At 40.7% G+C, this 10,819-nt stretch overlaps 1 non-coding gene across 1 annotated transcript; it reads right to left on the bottom strand.

Annotated features, from left to right (window-relative positions):
- Positions 1–263: 263 nt before the first annotated feature.
- Positions 264–358, bottom strand: LOC122795206. The gene has a single exon (XR_006363798.1). It is a non-coding gene; the product is annotated as a Z30 small nucleolar RNA (small nucleolar RNA).
- Positions 359–10,819: the final 10,461 nt, after the last annotated feature.

The raw sequence follows: 10,819 nt of genomic DNA, 5'->3' as shown, positions 1-10,819 counted from the left end.
CCATAACTTTCTACATTAAAGTATTGCACTTCCTTGTTGTTAGAAAGGTCCTAACAGTGATAAACATTCTACAAAAGTGACAAGCAAGTTTCATTAGCATAGCTGACCAATGTGCATCAAAGACTGGGAAGACATTACAAGATGCAAATATTACTCACCCAAATACCAATAATGATGCAAGAATATTTTTAAATTCATATCTGATCTGCTCAATGTAACACCCCAACTTCAGCCATTGTGCAGCATTGTAAAGCAGATAGCTGTAGCTCAGAGAGAAGATTATGTGATCATGTCTTGGTCAGAACCACCAAGGATGCTGGTAATACCAAGTCACACTATACTTCCATTCATCATTGCTGACGCAGCTGCACCCAGCCACAGATGGTACTGTGCTTGAACATGCATCCTATTCCAGCCATCCCTCTTACAGGACCCACTGCATTTCTTCCAGCTACATGTGCCAAGTGAACTTCCTGTTTGTCATTTCCCCATGTCAAAGTATCCCCCTCATATGAATAAAAATATTTAAAGGGGTTAGGGTTCACTGCCAAGAAATTTTCCAGTATACAACTGGAAGATTCAACCCCCCCCCCCAACCAACCAATCCAGCAAAGTACATGACATAGAAAAACTGACCTAGTCCAATAACTTAGATGGAACAGCTATATCCCAAGCAGTTATGTTCCATTAACAGAAGCACCTGAGGGGAGCAGGCAGCTGGGCTGTTACACCCACAGGTACTGCCAACACCTAGCAGTCATTAGGTGTCCTGCTGCAATGGATTTGCTTGCTCATCACACTGTCAGACATACCAGTCCTAGCTGAGTGGGGCAGTCTGTTTGCAAGAGCACAATTAGGCAAGCCACCAAGAGTTCGGCCAGTCCAGGGGTAGGCAGCTCCAATGGTCTCTCTACCACCATAATCTAGCCAGCAAACAAGGCTTTCAAGGCAAGAAAAAGAGCAACATAGGGCTCTTCCCTAGTTCAGGGATGCCTAGCTCCAGCCCTTGCAGAACAAGTGACCCAAAATGGGTACAGGTAGTGAAGCCATTGTGCAGGGTTCTTCAGAGATGGGGCAGACAGAATTAAAAATAGGAAACTAGGTTTATAATAAAAACATATGCAAAGCAAGTGTAAACCAGTGGATTTTCACATGCATCTATACAAAGGATGCCAAATCATAACTTTATGAAGCAGCAGTTTTGCTGAAAAGTCTTGAACCATTTAACAAACATTTACTAAATATTTCACTGATGATTATGTTCAACAATGCCATCAAGGTGGAATCCACATTTAAAAAAACAGCCCAGTAGTAGTAGTAGTTGCACACCAACACCAACCTGGATACAGTCAATCTTGGGAAATAAAAGTAGTCAATACTGCAGTACCACAGTTAAAACACCACACACACTTTCCCCTCTTCTCCTGCCTGGTCTTGTTCCCAGTTGCTATGGGCTGTTACCTATAAGGAGCATAAGCCAAAAAGAAGCAGCCACCATCCAGGTAGTATTTTATTTGTAAGCTGCAAAAGGGGGGAGGGGTAAGAGATACACAAGTTGTGTGGCACAGAACTTCAAAGTAGTAAATGCCAACCTTGCCTGCATTTTAACTACCAGCATAGTGTCTGACTGCTCTTTTCTTTTAACAGGCAAATGTTACAGCACACCATTGCCATTCCTTAAACTCAACATGTGCACAGCTCAAACTGATCGGGGGGGGGGGTGCAACAGAAATGAAGGAAAACTGATGCAATAAAGAACACTGACTAGCTAGGATTGCTTAAATGTCCGTGACCTGTGAACAGCTGTCTGCAAGGCAAAATGTTTGCAAGCTGCTTTCAGGAATGTTAAAAAGCTGTGAATGTGGATCAGTCATTTAGGGGTTGAGAATACACAGTCTTATCTGCATTAAAATTGTAATATGCATATTTTAAATACTACATCCTTTAAAACATTAACCATTGTAGTTGCTTACTTGAACTCAAGTTATCCTAACCATGAGGCTCATGGCATTTGGGGTTCTACTGCATTTTTCAATCAAGCAGCCTTTAAGACACAATTAGACATCTACCCCCATACACTCAAGGGTGAATCTTATAATTTAATCATTTACAGGGAAAAAAAAATTATCACAAGACAGTTAAATTTTGGAAGACTAATTTTAAGCACACAGCCTTCAAGATTCAGACGGTAAAACATGACTGATATTAAAGTTGAATGCCATACACAGTAACGGAACATGCTTAATATCTAGAAACAGTTTTCCGGAGGGTTAAAACATTTAACATGAATGTAGACATCCAGAAGGTATACCTCACATTTATTTTAACTGGTACCATTTACAGGCAATAGCTGGTTGATTTTTATTAGACCCCCCACCCCCCAAAAGTGTCTCCGTATACTGCCTTTACTCAATGCCTATAGCCACACAAGTTAGGTCAGTTCTTTAAGAGGAGACAGCACTCCATTAAATCATATACTTTATTTTTTATTATTGCTGACAATGGCATAAAATAGTTAAGATCCTCCAGTTATTCCTGCTCCACTGATGCCATTAAGAATTAATGACAGGACAGACATGGTCATCTAAACACCTTCTGTAACAGAGGTGCTTGCTTTCCCTAACTTAGCTTTGTTTATGCGTGTCAGAGCTTGCTCTGCGCTATAAATAGCTGCTTCCAACAAAAGTAGGTTAACAGTGAGCTTTTGTAAAGAGATTTTGTAGTTGTAAACGTACAGACCTTCCCCACTCTTATGCAGAGGTGTGAAAACTCTCAATTCAGTAAATGATCCTCAATGTACATTTACAGGTGACAAGTGGTAGGACTCTGTCTACTGCTTCCCCAATATCTTCAGTGGGAATGGTTTCCTAATAACAGAACCAAAATGTGCTTTACTAGTTCCTTACCTATTTATGTTGTCATGTTCACCCCCCCCCCCCATTTAATATTTACACTTTGGTAACCAGGAAAGTGAACTACTGATACCAGGACCCTTTTCAGCCACAACTTGTGCTATTAGCAAGAGAATAAATGCACTCAACACTCTATATAAAATAAAAAAAATAAAAACTGCATGTGCAACACATAGCTAATGCGAGACAGTGAATAAGTAAAACATTAAGCAACATTTACATTAACACTTTATAATAAATTTGACATGGTATGCACCCATATTTCACAGACTATACACAAACTTCTTTCGGCTTTTCCCGATTAGGGGCCGCCACAGCTGAACTCCGGTCTGCTAAATGATTGGCAGTAGATTTTTACAGTGCTGAGGTGCCAGCTCAACACCCAACTTCCAATGAAGGTACATCCATTTACGCATGTCTTTCGAACGCTACTCTTACGCAGGGAGGACATGCAGACTCCCCACAGAAGGCGCTCCAGCAGAGAATCGAAAGGGAGAACCTCTTGCTGTGAGGCAACAATGCTACTGCTGCACCACCATGGCTTCTTACACGCACACAAACTATATGTACACAAAACTATACAAGTGTGTGCGGGTGTGTAACTGAACTAGATTAAAAGGACATGTACACACTAAGGCAAACAAACCAAAATGGAAATTGTGCAACTGTATGAGTGTCTACATCAACAGATCTGTGTGTGAATGTATAAAAATGTATGGAGAATACTATATGTGGGATGCTGTACTGTGTTGAAATGCACGTTGTCTGTGTGCATTTAAACAGTAAAGCACTTCTAATTTCCTTTTCTTAAATGTTTTTAATGCAAGTGCACATAGTAAACATGTTAAAGTAAAGTCAGATGTATATTACGGTTGCCATCAATAGTCACATTTGCTTTGTGGAGTACAAAATGCTCATGCACCGACAATGTAAGGACTGAAAGTCAGTGGGAGTCTCTTACCATGATCTACATGCAACTAGAAATGCATCCCCCTCTGAAAGGGGGTCACAAAAAAGCATAAAACATTATCAGTCCACCTAGTTGATAGGGTTGCCACTTGTATTTCTGCAGTTCTAAATGTTACTTTAAAATAAATATTTTCGGATTTCTCTAAAATTTCACAGAAATCTTTGATACTACATTTAAAAGCTTAGAATTTCAATATTTTGTTGCTGCTTATGTAAATTTGTCAAAAAAAAAAAAAAAAAAAAAACCACAAGTGACAATTGCCTTTAAACCCGACTGATCAAACTGCTTTGTTTTGCTATGAAAGGGGTGTATTTTCTCTTCTCTACAAGAACAATGGAAAACAGTTCCACAGCTTTGATGTCATGCAGATGGAGGTGAATCCCCCTGCAAAGTATAAAAAAGTTAAACTGGACAAATTTTAAGGTTCACTGTGCACAGACATGTGCAGTGAACAATACAAGACAACCTAAAATACACCCTACCCCCCCATCTCAGGGCACAGAGGACACTACACTCTGGGCTTGCTCAGCTGTCACCTTCAAGGAAATAAATGGACTTTCATCACAGGAGATTATCTACAGGTTGGCATAAGGGAAGGCTCGATGGTCAGAGAAGACGGGAACAAAACTGGTCAGACAAAATACCATTCTGAAAAGGGACTCCAGCAGAATTCCTATTCCTCAAAGGCATACTGCTCAATGTGAAAAAGCTAAAGTAGAAATAAATGACAAATTCAGTATACTGACACCCTTAAAAAGAAAAAGTACACAATTCGGCTTAAGTGAGAAGAAACATGATAAAGCAGAAACAGTGCTCAGAGATAATTTAGATAAACCTGCCAACAAAATGTGAAACCAGATATTAGCTTGGATAGTATGAAGCCCAAGTGCATGTCTGTTTAGAGGGACCTAAACAAATGAAACCTGTAGTGTACTACACAAATCTAAGCTGCCTGTGTCACTAAGACTACAGCATCTTAAACTGTCATGGGAGCTAGTAAGCTGGCATGATTATGAATGCAAAAGTTTTAGGAGTGGACCTACAGGTTATACAGTGATTACTGTAAGGAATTAATAAAAGTGAGAGGATGTTTGAGAAAAGTGACAGATTCTAGCTACTAAAGCAGGATGATAGAAAAGAGATTTACAGAAATAGCAAAATCCAGAGTTCTTCAAAATCACAAGATTCACCAAAGCACTTACACAATCTGAGCAGTTTTCAGTACACAGTTATGGCTTACACAAACTAAGACTTGAAAGTGTACTGCTGAAGAATCAGTTACACAGCATCCTTATGGTGTTGGCATGACTGCTTTTTTGGAGGCAGGGCAGCCTGTCAAATCCATCTTAAGTGGATTTCCCCACAATCCTCAGATATGCAGGAAAGGCAAAAGAAACCAAAACTGGTATACATCAAGGTATGTTGAACCAGAGGAAGATGCAGAGATACCAGGATCTACTGCTTTATCAAGGTCATGTTTTCCTCCTTACTCACTAAACTAGTCGGGTGATTGTCTTCACAGATCAATTAGCTAAACAAATAGATTAGTGGAAGCTTTATAAAGTACTCGTATGCTAGGCAAAAATATGCCTTTATGTACCTCAGAAAAGGTGCAGAGATGCACACACACAGTAGTTAAAGGTTATGAGACATCCTTGCAACTACCCAAATGGTCTCCCCACATGCTCTTTTCAGTACTCAAAACTTGTTTCTTACCACTTGAAACAAGTTCAGTGGCTCTGAATTTAGGTATAAAGCGGGCTACAGTACTGAAACCACAGTGTGCCAGTCTACACGTGAAGCTGGAAATGCTTGAAGATAAACAGATAAAGACAGAGCCCCTAAGGAATCAAAGGAGGAAGAGTAGGTAGTGTGAACGTTTCCAGACAAGCAAATCAAAATCCAGAACACAATGAATATTTTGTCCGGAATCAGTGCTCTCACTCACGGAATCATTTTGTGTTGTAGGATTCTTCTGCACCAACAAAATGAGTCTCCTCTGGATGCAAGATTCATAAAAACGCTTTGTTTTGTACAAGTGTTCACTGGATGCAAAGAATGCTTGGCAGCTGCATGCAAACACAAGCTAGCTAAAGTTTAGGATGCTGTGTTTTTCTTCCCACAACTCACAAGAAGCTCTAAATTGTAAGCTTAAAGTAAGAGATTACGATGCAACTAATTAAACACTGGAGGTCCTCTGAGGAAGAGTCAGACAATTAGAACCAGTCTGATGGACAAGAATGTTTTCATCTTTAAAATGTAGAATGTAGCAAAGGGTGGGAGCAGCTTTTGCGGTAGGAAAACAAGTCACAGGAATAGGGACGATATGGATCACACCACATGGTCATACTTTGCGGTACACAAGATCACTCTAGTGATATTACTCGAGAGGACAGAACATGAAGCAGTAAAAGTTTGTCACCGTCTTTTACTCTGCACAACTTGAATATGCTGTCAGAATTTTTTTTTGGGAAGGGGGGGGGCGGACAAAGTAAAAGAAAGTTAATGGAGCAGCCCATCAGACAGATATGCAAAACACTAATTATAGTTTGATTAACAAAGATGGTGGGCTGGTACCAGACCCTTTTCAGCAACTACCCGGGCCCTAAGACTTCATAACAAAAGCAGCTCCAACTACAAAAATAGTTATCTAGTTACTTTGGGTGACTTGAACCTGGGTTCAAGTAGTATCCCTGAACTGGAGTCTTATGTTTTCACCATTTTACAGGCAGGAAGGGGTGTGGCACACTAGATAGTGATAACTTCTAGATTTCCAGATATAGACCAGCAAATTCAGTGCTTATGCCTCAGTGTGGCAGACCAGGGGCAATGTGGGTTGGATAACTAGATGGCACACCCCTTGCAGAAGCGAAACATCTTCCATCAACCCTCTACACACCCCTCCCCTACAGCCAGCCAAATAAGAGCAATTTAAGAAACAAAACCTTGAACCACCCAGATCATAGAGGTTACTAGGATAACAGCCCCAGGGCCCTTAAAAGCCTAGCCAAGTTCAACCTGTGTTCCCATGGGTGTCTGGTTCAAGCAGAAAGTAAACTTGGCACCTACTGCCCATGTCCAAAAGGAACCACAGGTGGAACCCTGGGGTGAATGCCCAGTTACCCATCCAAATTACACTTTATTAGGGCCAACATGGGGCTTTAACATGATTAGGAAGCTTGTTCCAAAGGTGGGGCAACCTCTGTGATGCACCCTCTCCAGTACGTTCCGTTGATGTCACATACAGGTCAAGGTCCTTTGAGTGACCCAGGTGTCATCTGGCTTACAAATAAACAGCAATTCCATTAAAGCTTGTTCAGAAATCGCTCTACATGAAAGGCACAGGTCACCAGTGAGCAGTGTGACCGAGAGTAAGTGACTGACTTCAGTCTGCATAAGACAGATATTTAAGACCCTGAGTTTTCTTTGTAAGGAACCTTTGTGGTGTCTCCAATTGCTGCAGGTGTTTGGAAAAGAACATACCAGAGGGAGAGTTGTACTAAATTGGCCTGATGAGGGAATTTAATTGGGGGGGGGGTTATAACCTCTTTCTGGAGCAAATGCCCTTGCTTATGAGATGAGCAATACAAAATGTCCTTCTTACCCCATTGTGGAGACATGGTGATCAAAGTCAAGGTTGCTGTCAACCTGTGCACCCAGATCTCTCACCACTGACTGTGCTTAGGAAATTGTTATTGATGTGGTACTTTGCAGAAACACCACCCTTGCCCAAAGGGGATGATGCACTTTTTTTGCATCAAGTTTAAGACCATGAATTTGGCACCAGTTAGTCTGTGCAAGACCTTTTTGCAGGATGTTGACATCGCTAAGGGTTTCAATAATCACTCAGTTTGCAGTCAGAAACTTTGTTAGCCACAGTCCTTTGGAGAAGTAGATTCTGAACAGTAGGGGTCCTAGAACAAGATCCCAGTGGAACATCACTGGTTATGTGTCTGCTGGAGGACGTGGAGTTCCCTGTTGTGACTATACGAGCTCCATCAGTGAGCAAGTTTGCAATCCACCTGTCTCAGTGATGAAGATGGACCCTTAGCCAGTCCTTGCTGTTGAGGGTGGATAAAAAAAAGCAAATTACTACATATGACAAGAACTGGAACCGTCTGTAATTTAACAGTTTCAATCAAAACACGACTTTGTATTAGAACATTACCCCACCGAGATTTTCGTGCATGAATGGGCGTGGCCTGCATGCATGACAGGGCAAGCCCGTGTGAGGTTGCATGCAAAATACGGCTGAGTGACAAAGCAATGCAGATTGTGAAGACTTGTAGAGAAGGGTGAAGGCTGCCAACCTAGCCAGATAGAATGCTGTCATTTGTAAATATGAATGTAACCTACAGGCTTGTTGTCTTAAATGTAAAGAAATACTGTTGCATGTGGAACTGGAAACTAGTGTAACAGTGTACTCTACTGACCAAAGTAAAGCATGTGGTGACCCTTAGAAGTAGACAGTGGTGCCGAAAAGTCTAGAAGACATTATTTCTATTGTTTTAACCAAGAGTTAAATTGCTAGATTTAAACATGCAAATGTATTTTATCGCTTTGTTCCTGACCAGCTGCAAGAAAACAAAAGGGAGATGTTAAGAATGTAAATGCAGCTAATGTGTAGCCTGGAAACTCCAGGAAAGTGATGTAATGTTTATCAGAACTGCAACAGCAATTTAAACAGAGAGAACCAGAAATTAAGCATTTTTGTCTTGATCATCCAACTCACAGCCCTGCCTCTTGCTCACATGTAAGTTTTCTTAGACTTGTGTTTTATTTCAAGGATAGCTAAAAAAAAAGTGTTTGTGATGTCAGAACTGTACTAATTTATTCTAAGTAATTCTATGGGATCTCACAGTAGTAGAAAGTATTGTCTTGTGGTATTATTAAATAAAAAACCTTTTAATTGTGGTTGGTTTGTGTAGAGATAATTTAAGCTCTACAGTATGTTGCATATTTATAGCGATTACTGTACCAAGTCACTCTAATAAGCTTTGATTGTTTAGTCACATACTCCCAATCTGATAATACTGCACAGTAATAACTGGACACCCTTTTAAGGGCCTTCCAGTAGCTGATAATTATTAGCTGGGTGGTGGCAGGGTACTACTGTATAGACTGGGTAAAAGAGGCACAGTTGGAGAACCTGTGCCAGCCTTCCCCAGAAGTGTCTGTGTGGTTGTATAAACTCTCATCTCAAATTGTGTGTGTGCGTCAGCTACTTGGGCAGGGGGACACGAAGCACTGGTTGGACATAAATTGCTGGAGATTTTAGCTTGCCCAGCTAGGCTGAGATCTGGATCCTATAGCTGTGCCAGTGGGGAGTCTTATTGTGGACCTAGAGAGCAAGGGAGCGACCAGCCCCGGACTAACTGATCTCAGTGTGCTCTTAAGGGAAATTGCACTTTACTGTGTGTATTTGTTATCCTTTCCCCATATATGAGATGCCCTCTCTGGTGTTAGTGGTGATGATTGAGGCTCCTTGATTGCTGGGCCAGGGTGTCACACTGATTATCCAGTGATGTGTTAAATATTTATTTTGAATATCCCATCTGTGACTGTTTATTGCAGCCCCCCCCCCCCAATTATTTTTTTCGATATTTAGAAGACGCAATGTTGCAGTTCTCAAAATACAGCCATTCCAAGCTAGTGTGCCCTTTAATTGTGAGATGCAAGAACAGGTTCAAGTATTAGTGGGACCGAAGGGCAGTATGTATGCAGTACTTTACACCCCCAGCCTAATGTTGTGCTTTAAACTGCTTTTGCAGGGGGCAAGCCCCCCTGCACCCCCACCTTTCCTTACTGAACACGGAAGTCAGTAAGTGACATTTTAGTTTCACAGTTTGCATTCTTTTGAAATGCATGCAAACATAAAACTTGTAAAGCTAGCAACTTTCTAAGTTTATAAGAGCAGTATTTAAAATTATCTCCCTATATTGGTAGTTTGACCCCCCCCCCCCAATTCTATTAAGCTTGGTTCAGAATTTGGGTGTATTTGAGAGGCATGTGTCGGTGTTAACAAGGTTACTGTACGTTAAACGTTACGGTTCCAGATTTGTACCACTCGTATATTAGTTACTGCAATTCACGGTCCTCCGAAATAAATGTAGTCCGACATTACAAATAAAAATTACATATCTGCAGATCAGCATAATGACATGGAAAATTATTTGCAATATAGGGAGTGGCACCGCAAATAAATACTGGATGTTAAACAGCAATAATCAAAACAATACAAGAGATCTGCCATGTGCGTTTCCGTACTGAGGACTGCACATAGTTTAGATGTATTTTACATAGAATGCTAGTGCGCGTTATCTATTCTACTACACCGTTTTCCACGATGTATTTGGTGACGTTGGGTATCTTATGATTATTCACAGTAAGACTAGCAATTACAGGGAATTTACAGTGGGCGGGGGTCCTTACTACTGCCCATATGGTGGGGTAATGTTCTAATACAAAACCCAAAAAACACCGACATTATCTACCAACATTACTCGTAAACACACTGTCAAAATAAAACTGACTGGGATAGGAAAGTTTAAGAGCTGTGGAGCACACGGGTCAGATTAGAAGTGGCAACCAGCAAACGATAACGAATTTACAGAGTTACAGAAGACAACATTAAATAATAAACTAGACCTCAGGTTGTAAAGAATATTGGGGAAAAGGCCTACAAAAAGACACAACGTATAATTTTAAGCGTGCAGTTACGAATGTGAGCTGCACTTAGCCTATAAACAAGCACAACTATACAAGAACTGTGAGAAAGGATTACAAAACATAGTTTACGACGTTTCATCAACGAGTGCAATCCATTTTGTTTTGTAATTAGTGTCTCGTTTAATAACGCACACAATTACCAAATACAGTAATGATAAAATATTGCGCGAACGACTATGTTAGATTGTGAAAAAGAGGCTACCAATTC

This window comes from Protopterus annectens, chromosome 2.part1 (genome assembly GCF_019279795.1).
Source record: "Protopterus annectens isolate FY-2018-M chromosome 2.part1, PAN1.0, whole genome shotgun sequence".
Lineage (NCBI taxonomy): Eukaryota > Metazoa > Chordata > Ceratodontiformes > Protopteridae > Protopterus > Protopterus annectens.
This window is presented reverse-complemented; position numbering and strand designations above follow the sequence as displayed.